The 15,279-nt window shown below is 40.2% G+C and overlaps 1 protein-coding gene across 2 annotated transcripts in view; it reads right to left on the bottom strand.

Annotated features, from left to right (window-relative positions):
* zbtb20 (zinc finger and BTB domain containing 20) overlaps positions 1-7,077 on the bottom strand; it is a 34,422-nt gene extending 27,345 nt beyond the window's left edge. Inside the window, exon 1 of one of the 2 annotated variants that reach the window (XM_030745774.1) lies at positions 6,846-7,077. The gene's annotated coding sequence lies outside the window, so the exon portion shown is untranslated. Of the gene's footprint in view, positions 1-6,328; positions 6,386-6,845 lie in introns of those variants that run through there. The other variant, XM_030745775.1, reaches the window with a different exon arrangement.
* Between the last annotated feature and the right edge of the window lie 8,202 nt (positions 7,078-15,279).

The following is a 15,279-nucleotide window of genomic DNA, read 5'->3' as shown; positions in this document are numbered from 1 at the left end:
CACAAGGTCGTTTATGGAAGTTCTCAAGTGCAGTGAGATGCACTGTCCCACCGCTGCCAAAACCAGCAACCATTACACTGGTTTTCTAACCACTCAAATATCTCATGGAGACACATGGGCTGCATCTGCGTTCAAAATGTAATACAGGTTTTATGAACACCAGTAGAACGATCCCACTGTGTCACTTGATAAATGTCAAACTTATTGTAAACAAACCCAGCAACTCAGATAAAGCTGAACATTTGCCTTCCCATCTGTTTGTTGTTGAACATGTTAGGCATGCATTCTCTTTGTCACCTAAACCAACAGTCCGAATCAAACTCTAAAAAAAAAAAAAAAAAAAGACAATTAATACTTTGGTAGTCATTAAAAGAGAAAGGTGTTAGTGAAGTTAGCAATTACTTCCAGCTTCTTGACTTTGGAAATCTGTCTTTATAAAAGAGTAAAATTGAGTAACATAAACAGCATGAAAACAGATATTCCTTTTAAAGATGAAAATTGCATGAGAAAATTCCTTTGTTAAAGATTTTCTTTAAAACGTGAAAATGCCTGACAGCGATTTCTTGAAGCTGTATTTAAAAAAAGGAAGAAAAAAAACCCAAATGACTTACTCAATAAAAAAAAAGAAAGAAAATACAGTTTTAGATTATGTAGAAATACTCTAAGGTTTCAGCAAACGTAATATTTGATAAAACCACAACACAAATACTATTGTGTAAATAAAATAATTCCCCCCTTAGTTTACCCAAAGCACAGTGCATACCAATGTACCTACAGTGAGAGTGTGCACAATCTTAACATTTTGGCTGGTGTGAGTGCAGTTTAGTGGCACGAGGCTTAAAAAGTCTCCTCAATGCCAAGAACGAAGCTGAGAACTTACAGAGATTATAATTGGTGTAAAAAGCTGAAAAAGTTACAAAGGACACCACTACTTTTCCCCCTCATACTCTCTTTAGATACTTTCCCATTCAACTAGGCAGTGATCTCACCATGACTTGTAGAAAACCATATGGGTAGCAGGGTGAACTGAGGACACACATGCACCTTGGCAAACATACAACTTTGCTATTAGAATCCAGGATACATTTTTCACATGAGTTGAATACCTAGGCCTGCCTGTGTGTTTAAAGAGAAAGAACATTAATTAGGTTTAAATGCTTGTTTTTGGTCATGCAAACCACAAAATCAACTTTTCTATAATTCATTATTAAAATGAGTTCTAAAGAAGTTTGGGCAGACTTCAAAAAAGAAAGAAAGGAAAAGAAAGCTCTTCCGTGCTTGTTGTGAAATAACTTCTGATCAAGTTCTTACATGATATTTGGATCTTGCAGCACAAACGTAAAAGCTTTGAAAACAACAGCATGAATCAACAGTGTGCAATGGAAACACATGGTCACATTCACCATTGGTTTGTGTTTGCAATGTATGTAGTATGTGCATATGAAACAACAGGAACGTAAGTGCCAAAACAAAATGTTGAAAATTTTTACTTTAAATGACAAAAGAATCTTGAGAATAATAACGATATTTTTAATTGTGTAAGGAGGCTAATATTAATTCTGGTGCTGTACCAAATTCATGTGTAAACATTAAAATAAAACGGTCCTATCCAATGCCAAGTGTCTGATGAGCTGCTCCCGGTGGGATGTTCATTTTAGATTTAGATTTATTTTGGAAAAAGTAAACACTCAAATCTAAAAAACCATTTGCCGTGAAGCTATGCGGGAAGTAATGATAAGTAAGTGCGTTTCATAAGACTTCATAAAGTTTTAGAACCGAACAAAAGCTTACTGACAAGCTGCTGTGACACCGGCAAATACTTATTCAGGCTCAATTTGTGCTTTCATTACGCATTCCTGTGATACTTGCAGGGAGGGAAGATTCCAAAACAAAAGTCCTTTGAAAACTGAAAAGCACGTCATAAAGTTTTTATGCTTCATACATGCTGCATGATCATAAAGTCAGACCAGGTTTGGTAAAGGTTTAATGCAAGTTCTGACTGCCTGTTAACTAAAAGGCCAAACATTAAAAAATCATTTTTAAAAATCCACCCCAATGAATTTTTCTTAAAAAAAGGAGGGGGAAATGAGCCAGTCTGTAGCTGTAAGCATTCCGGAAATATTATTTATGGATAATATATCCTCAGTGGTTTTACATAAATAAATAAATAAATAAAAGCCTCCTGTTTAATTCCAAAATATTTTTTATGCCTTCTTGGCCACATCTTCAATAACAATATACAATTTTCCTCCCTTTAAACAAGTGATATTGTGTTAAATCCTTGCTTTATAGCTGGGGAGGAAATCCCCATAAACTGTAACAGTGTTTTTGTGCTACATTATGCGGCTAAGGGGAAAATTCATTCCTTGCTGACAAAGGCAGCCTGTACAGATTGTCAATAGGTTTTGTGATTGATTTGTATTTTCAGGGATAAAAATAATATAATATAAGGAGAAGCATGTTATGTGTGGAAAGGGTTATTTGTGGGTAGAAGGATCCAAGCCAGTTAGCCAGGAGGTAGCTAGCCTGCCAACAATTTCTAGTTCGCAAAACATAATCCAACAATCCAGCAAGGCAGAACTGTCATTATATTTTACTAGGATCAAGGGATACAAAGAAAATAGAAATAGAAATAATTTATTCACGGGTACTTTAGAGGTACCTGAGTTTTTTGTTTTTCTTTTTTAAGGTTACCATGGCAGCTAAGGATTCAAATGTTGTATTACAGCTGCAACTGCTGTAAAACAGAAGTCTCACCAATAAACATGAGGTGCAAAACTTTATACGTTCTTCTTAAACAAAACCAAATCCTTAAGCTTAAAGTCTATTAAAGGCTTAAAGGCTACTCTGTAGTTAATTACAAGACTTATTAACTTTAAGATGTGCACCTGAAAACGGTCTCTGTTGGCAATCACATCAAAGATGAGCCTTACTCCAAAGGGGGAATATTCATCTAACGAGTATCATACAGGGAGGGGGAAAAAAAAAAAAAAGCTGGGAAAAGATAAACTCTGCCTGAGACAAAAAGGCCAAGCAGTTAACAAGCACTGTGACATTCTGGATGCAATCCACAAAGTGGCTTGTTATATCGATGGATCTCTGCTGCATTCCCAAAATGGCTGCCAAATATGTTCAACTGAGCCAGACAAACTGCCACAATGGACTCAAGTGGAAGTCTGTTGTCATACGATGGTAAAGACCTGACTTGAAATTTTAGTTTAAATTACAGTATTGATTTTACTTCATCTGTAAAGGCGCACCACTACTGCATGGAGAATTTTTTTTTGTTAGTTGATTTGATTACCATTATATTGCCTGTGCATGCCAAAATTTGCAGCCAAATGTAGACTTTCCAAAATAAAATGATAAATACAGTATGCACACGGATAAACGAATGAGGTGAATTCCTCTCATGACCAGTACTACATGCTCTCCCACACCTCTCCCGTCCTTTCCACTACATAGTGTAGCTCCCAAGGCCTAAAAATATTTCAGGACAACTGCACTGAAACAATATAATTCTTTAAAATATTTATTAATTTAATCGTGTCAGTTAGGGACCACCACGTTTACCTGGTAACAGCCTGGTGAAGATAGCTGAATGGCGTGGGAATACCAACAACCAATGAAGCATTGCGGAGGCTTCAGAAAGATGTCTCTATCTTGTCTTTTTGGGCACCAGTGCCTTTACTGCACTTAAATTTTTTTTGGAAACCTGACCTGCCATCTGTGTGCATGTACAGTACAAGATGATTGTTTTTTGTTGTTTTTTTTTCCCTTAGTTATATGCGTCTTACAAAGAAGCACTTATTACATTAGTACAGCATGGTACCCTTACACATTTCCACTTGAGTAAACCCAAATAATCAGGTGGGAGAAAATGTGTGAAAGCGTGACTAAATCAGTCAAAAACACTTCAAAACTGAATGCTGGGCACACATTGTGCCAGTTTGGTAGTCAATAATAATAAACTGGCGAATGTGAAGAGACGGTGACAAGCTACAGCAGACGAGTGAAGGATGGTGAAGCAAAAAGAAAATTGGGACTGACTGCTGAATGTGTATTAACTGATCACCCCACCAGCATCACCCTCTTTCTTTCATATGAGTATAGGTGTACAGTTTATCTGCTGGGTTTTCTCACACAATAACCACTTTTCTCGATGTGCAGACATACTCTTAAATATTCATTAGTCATTGGTGGGTTTAGGCCATGACACAGAAAGTGGACAAATGGCGATGGCTCAAACCCTGTGAATATTAATGTGTGTGGAATTTATACATATAAATATACTTTTTGCTGACTTAACTGAGATGAAACTGGGCACCTGATCCTCGGAGTACAAGCACTCCCAAGGCACATAATGGTTTACTGTCTCTCAGCAGCTACTGTACACCTCTGTGGTGATCAAACAAGAGTTTTTGACATCAAGCTGTGGTGAGAGCTCACTTACAGACAAGACAAGTACCCTCCAATTCATCAAACAATAAAATGTCCAGAAATGCAGGTGGCACACCTTTTTTTTTTTTTTTTTTAATTATTATTATTATTTTGGGGAGTTTCTTTTCAGATGAAGGGTGTTCAAATCAACGTACACATTATGACAATATAATTTTTACTTCCTCATCATTTCCTCACCCACATGCAACCTGTCAAATCAGTGTGCTCTAATTCATGGGACAGACTTGCAATTATGCCTGGCTGAAGTCTGGCATCAAGGGGGAAATGTTGCATTTCTGCTACAGTGTGCTGCACGCTCAGCTCTGTGTTTTCCAAATGTGTCCATTCAGAAAACAAATGATCCAGTGCTGCCACCAATTGCGTAACCAAGCCTATAGACAGCGAATCATTTACATTGTGGAGGCATATTCTGAATGAAGGCGGGGAGAGGAAGTGATCACAACAAAAAGTGAAAAAAAGAGATAAACGCAGAATGGTAAAATCCTACACACGCTCTCGCACACATACACTCACACACAGGTGCACATCCACAGATCGAGTCTGCGCTTATGGACGTGGACGCAGCGTTTCTCTCGCGCCTGTCAAACCCGGGACCGGTCTCTTATTTGCGGCTATTCACTGAAACAGCATCGCTGACCACGCCAAGACCGACCTGTGACATGACTAATGTGTTGACGCAAAGCTTTATACCTGGGAACAACTCCTGGGCTACAGCCGAGGTTGTGGCTATTAATCAGACGCGGAACGTGCTGTATTATAGAAACTATCAACGGCGCTCGTATTAGACACAAGAACACGCTGTATTACTCTCTTTATCTGACAAAGCCGAGCGCTTTGGGACAACATCTGTTTGCCACACACACGCATGCACGCACGCTCTCTGCCCCTGTCCCTCTCCCAGTCACACACACGCGTGCACGTTCACGATCGAGCACGGTTAGAGCCCTAAAGGACTGACATGTTGCTCAAGATGAACTCTCCATGGCCCTTTTAGTGAATTCACCCGTATACGTGTACATATATGTATGTTTTATTTTTTAATTGCGCAAACACTACATCTATTTTGACTTTATTCAAGAGGCGAAGCGCCGCTGTGCTGCCATCTAACAAGGAAGAGCGAAGGAATCACGAGTTGCCCATTAATATTTTGCAACAAAATGTCTCAAAAGGAACACAGAGAGCCTCTCTTGCAACTTTAATTACACCAGAGCATGGCCTCATATCTAGGCCACCCTTTTGCCAAAAGAGCCTCACATCGTAAATATTTTTTATTTTTTTTACCTACTGTAGGGTACGAATTAAAAGGCAGGTTGCAGTTAAAGTGAGCTTTTATTTTTGGAGAAACATGGCACCAAAAATCCAGACCAGAGTCCCACTGGATTCAGTTCTTATTTATCCCAAAAACTGGACCTGCTGTATTGCTTTACCTTCAGACACAATATTAGCCAGCCCTTCCTTCGCCTGCTGAGCATATCTTAACGTAACTCCTTCTCATAAATGCAACGCCGTAATGATATTAATTCACACACACACACACACACACACAGAACAAAAAAAAAAAAAAAAAAATGTAGGCTAGGCATCTGTCTCCGTGTGAGCCGCTTCTCCAAGGATAGATTTCATACGTGGAAACCATCTCTCCGGCAAGTTCAACAAACTGAAATGTATTTAAGACAGCTTTCTAGTGAGAGTATGTTACAGCGGTAAAACTGCAATAAGGAAACGTGTTTCCTCTGACTCAAATAACTGACCTAAAAGCCAAATGCGCACGTCGCCTGCCACAGTTGTTCCGGGCTCACAGTGTGTAAAATGTGAGCAGGCAGCCTGCGAGCATCGCTCAGGCTTTCGCTGATTGAGAGAAACAGACCTGTGAACACACTTTGACCGGAGTAGTATTGTTCTCAAGTGTCCCCCCTGTCCGGCTCACGGGTAAATCTAAAAAAGTAAAGGGGCATAGTCAGAATAATGACAGATGGCAAACTTGCGTCACGCCAGGGGCAGCGCGTTTTGGTAGTCGAATATAGATGGACAACAAAACCCCCTGGCAGCCAAAACTGAATCTCTTCCCCCCACACATACACACCCCCCCATGCCCCCAACGCAAGGGACTCGTTACATTAGGCTACATTTCGTACGCTGGCATCACGTTTATTGAATGTTCGTGACCCTCTAAAGAATGAAGTTTACAATTTTGTGGAGATTTGGTTGGTAAAGCCAGCCACAACTACATGGAAGTCAGTGGCATTTCGTGCATTTTACCCTGAAGTCAGCGAGCATGTTTTAATGTCCGACAGAGGAAATTCCTTGTATTTCTCCCCTACTAATAATAGCGGCAGAGATGTTGTAAAGACCCATCCCTTTTCCTACTTTTCTCAATTTCTTACCTGCACTTCGAAGCTCGTTCAAAAAGTGGCGACAGCGTTTCCACGGCTCCCCCCCGACGAAGCGCGTTGAGTTGTTGTTCTTTTTTTTTTTTAATATGTTCCTTTACTTTGTTTCATTTCTCACTTCCATCTTCTTTTCATCTCATCAATAAACACACGCTGCAGCCTACCTTCATAGAGCAGCTCGGTTCAAGTGTGCCCTCCCATTTTTTAACTATACATCGAGTACTTTGAGGGGTGGTGGTGGTGGTGGAGGAGGGAGGCAGGGAGGGGAGGGAGGGGGGCAAGCAGGCAGGCACGCCTTTTCACTTAAAGCTGCTATTGGAAGAACAGTGCACTGTCTTGGGTTGGATCAGAAATCCGTCAACATTATTGCGCCCCAATCGCAGGGAGCGCAGTGGGATGGTCAAACCGGCTCCATTATGGCTCTCTGGAAGTGGTAGGAGTTGTAGTAATAGTAGTTGTAGCGGGCTAATAACGTTCAACCTACTCATTTGCTACTACCTAGGCAGCAGTAAGGCAGTTTATATAAGTGGAAGTCAGGCTGCGAAACTAAGCGGTGCCTGTAAAGGATGAGGGTTAAACAGGCTCGCAATGTTGATCAAACCAGGCGAAGCTCTTCCTTAACCCATAAATCTCCCCCTTTTTCAAATTTAATTCATGCATTTTTATTAAGTGGGTTTCAGCGCCAACAGTTTAAAATCTCTGTGCTCACAAATGTGAATGGACTCTGAAATCAATCCCCACTTTGAATCAAAAGGACAGGGGAATTGTCGGTTACACGTCCATCACGCGTCTGAACTTTGCATTGGACGCCGCCTCTGCCTGTACAGTGAGCCAGCTGCGCCTCGGCCTCTCATTGGACAGCGGCGCCGTCAGTCATCCCCAGCACCAACAAGCTAGATTGTCTGCCGTGTCTTCTACTTTCTACGCATTTCTATTTTCTCATTTATTTATTTTTTAACGTCCCGAGCTGACCTCGGGTTTGCGAGCAGGGGGAAAAAAACGGTGTCGGTTCAGCCGGCCAATCAGATTTAGTTGAGCCTCTGCTTTTTTCCTTTTGTTGTTGTTGATTTTTTTTTTTGTCATTATCCAGTGCCTTGAGATATATTCTGGCTGCCTTAGAAAAAAAGCAGTAATGGGTCATGTGGGATCCCCCCCGCACCCACCTCCTTAATGCCCCCCTCCCTGTCTAGACAGTGACAGGTGTGCGTGTGTGTGCACACGCTTGTCTGTAGTTCACATCAGAATAATGAACCGCGTAGAAGGTAGTGTATAACAGATACTTTACATAAAATATGTATGTGTGTGATTAGGGTGTGCAGTGGACAGTGTGGTAAGTGTAAGCGTCCCTCCTTCTTGAAAGACAAGCTTTTACTTGACAAAGAGGTCAACTAAGGTTAACCCCTGTGGTAAACCGTCATGCGTCCTGGAGCTGAGCTGCTGGGTGAAAGGGATGTTTTTAAAAAGCAAAACAAAGAAAAAAAAACTCTCTTTAAGCCAAGCTGCACTCTTGAACTTTGCTTACACAGCCCTCCAGCTGCACAGGAGAGACAGAGGTGCTCCTTCAGACAATCGCCATCTCGGAAGCTGGTTAGGCTCCATACGGATATTGTTGTGCGAGCACCGTGGTGAGCACCCAGGGCACTCAGTTGACTGTGCGCGCCATCTGCAGGACTGCGAAGTGGATTAATACCGCGGGTTCAACGGAGGACACCCTTCCGTCACTGCTTTGACCTACATTAACCAGGAAGAGCACTACCGGCCTTAATGCGATGGGTTGCAATCCGACAATGAAGCACGAAAACAAAAATGCCTTCAATATTGATTAAATATCAGAATGATCACATTTTAAGATCACAAACTGAACAAATTGCACATCCGTGCACTGCACGCCTATCCCGGAACAGTATTTAGGATACCTCGCTTTATTAACACGACGGCTCAGCCGGCAGCACGTGCAGGGAGGATTCACCGTGGAGAACATGATGTTTCTGGGGTGGCTCTAAGTGCTTTGCATATTTTACCGGACTTGCCTTCACGGCAGAGGGTTGGTCCCACAATGAGAAATCTAATGAGAAATGTGCTTAGTCTATTTGTAGTTTCCTGTTTGTGGAATTAACACAAAAACTGGCATTAACTGAGGAACCTGATGGCATGGCAGCTATTTTGTAAAGCTTGTTAAAACACGTGCTTTTAACTTAAAATATAGTCCAGTAAATCTAAACGTGGAATGTCCAATTATACATCTAATTTCTCTTATTGTACCAGTTTAATAACAAATCAAATATTATATATAAAAGTACATTTTTAAAAAATGAAGGATAGTGTAAAAAATGACTGAAAATATCCCTGATGTTAAATAAATAATGCATGACAAAGAAATAGAAAAATTCTTAAGAAGCGTTTACGTGTTGTAGTAAGGAGTAGATTTTAAAATAAATAAGTATAATACAATTTAAAAAATAATAAAACTATTTGGTTCATTAGAGCTTCCCTGAGGATTATGAATAACCTGAAACTATTTGTGGAAATTCCCAAACCTGCTAACTTAGCCTGCTTAATAGTGTTAGTTAAGAAATTTGACCAATTTCACAACTAAATAAGATCAAGGTTAATACATCTGTTGAGCCCCTGAAGACCTTAACTCATTACTGATGAATACTCATCACTTTCCCCACAGATATTTACAAAAGTCTGAAATTACTGAAATAAATGGCTGCATAATTTAGAGAAAACTACATCTTTTAAATTGTGATTGGATTAAACCTCAGCTTTACCTTTTGAAAACCACAATATTGTACTACAAATTGTACAATGAAATCAACATGAACACTAAAAATGTCATCTGGGGTAAAAGAAGAGCACACTATATATTCTTACAAGGTCGGGTCAGGTCTCACACAGCTTCACAAATAGAGGGCAGCACTCTGACTTGACAATTATTTGGTTATTCATTAATTCCTTTATTTATCTCTTGTGCTTCTTTCCCTATTCAAATAGAAGTTAAGCCTTAGATTCCACCTCATTTGCACATGACCTTTCCTTTTTGCCATTTCATGGTGGTATGTAGTCAGACAATAACGTAATTGCTAACTTTGTTCCTTTGACAAACCAGCTTTGTGTAACCAGTTAGCTGACAGCTGATCTTACAAGTTTGGATTCGTAATGTGTGACTTAAAATATGGCAAGATAAGTTATTGTCTCTCAGTAGCCAACATGGAAGCACATCAATATTTCTCACACTTCTTTGTATTGCAAGAAATGGTGTTGTACAAGTCCACTCACAAGTCTTGTCCTTGCATCTCTTGCTCTCCATTAATGCATTCCACTAAATGAATGGGCCACGGGCTATTCATTTTACAGACAGTCTAGACAACTCATTATGGGTTGTATCTTAACTGGCAATGTGCAAACTGATTTGGGATAGGTGGAATTAGTTGTGGTCCAATTAAAATATCATTACCTTCCCAAGCCTTCCTTTTTAAACCCACCTAATAGAAACCTGTTAATGGCTCATCATCTCAGGAATCTTTCTCATTATTTAAAAGTGTTTACATCCTCAATATGCTGTAAACTGAACAGTTTGCAACCTCTGCAAACCATTTTTGTCCAAATGTAATTTCAGGTAGTCACAGATATTATCAAGCGCCAACACTAACAAGATAGTGTGGAAAAACACAATGAACAGGCAGTCCACTAGTCCACTAACTTAAGCCCACTTAAGTGAGACTAGCATTTTTTATAATGGCCTTGCATTCACCGCTCACATGCCTTGTGTCTTCAAAATGACTGTGCCACAGCCTTTGTGTCACAGATTTAAAAGGGTGTGGTGAACATTCCTCAGAGTGTTTTGGTTTATACTGAGGTGATAGTGTCATGTTGCTGTGGCAGTTCTGCTAGCAAGTACCTCAGTGATGGAAACTTCCTGTTCTACCACTTTCCAATTGAGATCTGATGATTGTGGAGTCGATTTTAGAACAGTGAACTCATTGTGATGTTCACAAAATAACCCTGAGATGTTTTGACTTTTTGACATGGCATATTATTCTGCTTAAAGCTTGAAAAGACAAATGTGCTGAGGAACAATTCTCAGACAGGCCTCGGCTTTTAAGTGTGAGTGTGTGTGTGTGTGTGTGTGTTGGGGGGGGGGGGGGGGGGTGCCACCACCAGTCTGAATTGTTGATACAAGGTAAGATGGATCTACGCTTTCTTGTTGTTTGCACTTGATTTTGACCCAACCATACAAATGCTGTGGCATAAACGGGGGCACATCAGACCACACAACATCTCTTTAATCTTCTGATGGGCTGTGCTGAAAGGAGGAGCACACATAGGCTTTGTCTTCTGCTTCTAGCTCATTTGCTTCAAGAGCAGCCTTGAACTTTTTGAAGGCATTACCCTGCCCTGTATGAAAATGCAAATATGCAGTGCAGTCAGATTGGAATTAAACTCTGTGGTGTCTGATCGATCTGTGTGTTAAATTGTGTGTTAAACTGCATTTATGTATAGGTTTTCTTCTTTAGGATTAAGGCCTTGAGTTCAGGGCTGCTTTGATCAGTGAATGGTATGAGAGTGTAACCTTTTGTTGCTTTCTCTCCAAAAAAGAGAATGACCTCACATACATGCAGGAAACAAGATATACCTGGTTTTTCAGAAAATACTATATATGGTGTTTGTACTGCTATGCTAAAATTCTATGTATGCATATGTGTTCTCTTTCTTAAAGTCTTTACTGGAATGTATGTATTGTCTCTTTCCTTAAAGGTTCAGGCAAAGGAGATGTGATTTAAACTTCCCCCACAGAAGGAATGTATAGAATGTCCTTGTAGGATCTCTGGCTTTCCATGTAAGGGATTGTCCAGATGTTTAGCTATAGGTTAGGAGGCTGGAGCTGTTTTCTTAACCATATATGGAAAGGCAGGATGTGGGGGTTGCTAACACTATATAATGTCCGTTGCTCCTTTGTTCGAGGGAGTTAGGAAGATTGGGCCTCCTGTCCCCCGATGGCTCTACAAAGCATCGGTTGACATTGTCTTTTTTGTAAATAAACTCTATGTTATACATTAAGACTGTCGGCGAAGGATTTCTTCAACCACATCATGAAACTACAATTTTGACATCATGAACTACAACTCTCTTTAACCTTTGCACTCCTCAGTTCAGTTCAAAGCCTGTGTGATATCCAGCTGCACTACTTTACTCATATGTGAGAAGAACACAGTCATCACAGCTAGCATGTGATCATCTTGCGTCGTGCCACCAGCATTTTCTTACTGATTTTTCATAAATTTTCATGTTTGAAAAAAGCTTATTGTACATTCAGAGATGTTCTTCCTCATACCTTGGTTGTAATAACTGGTTATTTAAGTCATTGTTGCTTTTCAATCAGCTTCAACCAGTCTGGCCATTCTTCTCTGCTGTTTGCATTTCTTTTTTGGACCATTCTTTGAGATGGTTGGGTGTGAAAATCATAATAGGTCTACAATTTGTGAAATAATCAAACCAGTCCAAGTGGCAGCAACAACTATGCCATGTTCAAAGTCACTTAAATAGACTTTCTACCCTATTCCAATGATTGATTTGCACTTCAGCAGATCCTCTTGACCATGTCTACATTCTTAAATGCACTGAGTTTCTTCCTGGCTGATTAGATGGCTGATTAGATATTTGCTTTTAAGGAGCAGCTGAACAGATGTACTTAGGTGACCAGTGAGTGCATGTATATGAACCCTTTTTTTCTTTTCACAAGAACAGTAAAGATTTAAGCCTTTTATATGTGGTACGGCTGCTGAACTTCTTCACTGTCAAGGCACTACCTGTTTAAACTAGTCAACAAGGTCACACCGCTCTCAACCTCTATTTAGCACCATAGAATATCATTGTTCTGTGACATCATGTGGGCAATTCACAGTAGATTTGTTTTATTTCTGCTGTATAAAGCTACTTGAAAATCTAGATCGTGCCACGACCCATCTGTGAATGCCAGTCTACCGTCCATGCATGGATGTGAGACACGCATTGAGTACTCGGTCGCAGTTTGTCTCTTAGCAGTATAATAATTCCAAGTTATTCAGAAAGGGAAGCATGTAGTATTCATGAATGCACGCTGTTCATTGCCACTGTTGGAATCTGATAGAAATGCACTTGATTTACAGCCACAGTGAACCCACTGACCTAGTTTGCCCTCTAAACAGTTGCACAGTAAACCATTATATAAATTAAACAAATTTCAGACATGCTGTGGTGATCCTTGTCAATTTTCTGTTTCCCCATGCTTAACAAATTTTCTGCTTTAAAGGCACAACAGCAAAGACAATATCTTTGTCTTGTCTTTTGTACTGTTTTTATGTTTCTGGTAGAGAAAATGAATGGCCATTAAAATTAAAATAACTTACAAGCTACCCAAAGCTTGCATCGTTTTGTAATGCACAGTAAGTTTGCACTGCAGAAAGCTTCTCGCCTCTTATCTTCAAAACTGGCTGCAGGCAGATTGTTGACAAGTACAGACGATAAAATCTCTTTGTTAGCTATTCTTCTCTTCTTCTTTTGGTTATTTGGTCTTTGGTCTTAATTTGTCAATTACTGGGCCTAAAATAACTTTTTTCAGTAGTCCAGTATGTCACTGACAACATTAGAATTACATGTCTTATTGAAACTCACAAGATATGATCAGAGATAAACCAGATGTGACACAAAGTAAGACTCTTCACATCACAACAAGTGTGGATTTTTTTTTTTTCACTCCTTTTTGGTTGGGGCTTCTCTCTGATTCTAGCTTGGTGTGATTAGATTCTGCAGAAACTGTAAAACTGCACTTATTCAGGTTGTGCTGCATGTGTGAGGCAAGGCAAATACTGTACCTCCTTGCTCTTTGCAAGCACCAACTGTTCCATGAGTCATACAACAACAATTTTTTAGAGAAAAACTAAACCAAACAAAAGGGAAAAAGAAGAATGTCTAAAATCAGTAGATTTATCCTCTGGTTTAACCCTTTACCAGCAATGATTTAGCCTCACTTACTGGAGTGCTACTAGCACTGCAGTTGTTCTTCTTTGACAGAACAAGCGAGGAAATATTTGTGCACTTACAATACATGCATAGACAGTACTGTGCTACACCATGCTGTTAAGATTTACATGTTTGGATAGAACTGTAGAGATCTGATGCAGCGCAGGCTTTCCAAAACAAGCACTGCTTGTAGAGTATTAGTCATTCCGAAGCAAAAAATAATGTAGCAGTAAAGGAAAATCAAACAGTTATCATCTTCAAAATTTCTTCTTGTTTTCACCTCGAACCTGTGGCAAACTCAAACAAAAGACAGCACATTAAACGTGCGCCTTGCACATGTCCCCTTTTTGCCTCAGAAAGGCAGCTGAGGTAACATAAATGAGTTACCACAATGCTGTCTTTTCGAGAACACAGTCCAAGTGTTATAAATGATTAATAGGCTTCTTTACTTGTCTTTCAGCTCTCAAGGGCCCCTCTCTGTGTCAGCCTTGTAGCTGAGATATGAGAATAACGTGCCACTGGTCTCCACAGATTCTCCCTCAACTCTCTGTTTTGTGATTCATATTTCATCTCACCTCTATTTGCCACCAGCGGAGCAAAGTAGTGACTCAAAAAAATGTTATAAGATAGTGACGACTTTAGCCCTTCTGTTATGTTGAAAAGTCTTTCGCTCCCATGATTATTACACGCAGACTGCTTTAAGATGCCTGGAGGCACATCGCAATCAACAAAATGGGAGGTTTAGTTCCATGAAAGAGGTTAGTCGTTGTGCTGATTTGTTTTCATTCATAGATGTTAATTATATGCCATGATATCCCCCACTCCCGGTGACGTCCGTCTTTCAGTAGTCTCTTTAGAGCTTTCACAGATGAGCTGATGATGATAAGTACCCCAATACAGAGCTGCAGCTGAGTCTCTGAAGGCCTTGGGAAGCTCCTCAGCTGGACACGACTATTCTTCAAGTGACCAAATTCCAAGTATTGGCGTCAAAAAAGTGTCTGAATAATTTGGCCTCTCCCTAGGAGGCGCGGACATTCATCCTTCAATGACTGCTCCGTCAGAAGCTTGGCCAAGACCTTGAATGACCATACAGGTGACCGACTGGCAGTCAAAGCCATGGCAGGTGGTAGTGGGCACAAGAAGGAATGTCAGAGCTCTCAAAGCTCAGAGTTTGACATCCCCCATTTGTCCTGCTGTCAACTGCTGGGGGCTTTGAAAGGGAGAATGCTTTCTATTTCTGCACACGGGCAATCCAAGCACAAAATTTGAGGGCAAGTTTCACATGGGCACAAAGTTAAACTCAGTATCGGATGATATTAGCGCCCAACTAATAAATAAGGGTAGAATGTCATCTGCAGGATACATTTAGTTATTACTGTTCTTTCCTTATTACTGATTGTGTTCCTGACCACTGACACTGTCA

This window comes from Archocentrus centrarchus, chromosome 14 (genome assembly GCF_007364275.1).
Source record: "Archocentrus centrarchus isolate MPI-CPG fArcCen1 chromosome 14, fArcCen1, whole genome shotgun sequence".
Classification (NCBI taxonomy): domain Eukaryota; kingdom Metazoa; phylum Chordata; class Actinopteri; order Cichliformes; family Cichlidae; genus Archocentrus; species Archocentrus centrarchus.
Note: the sequence above shows the minus strand (reverse complement) of the source record. Positions and strands in the feature narration are given on the sequence as shown.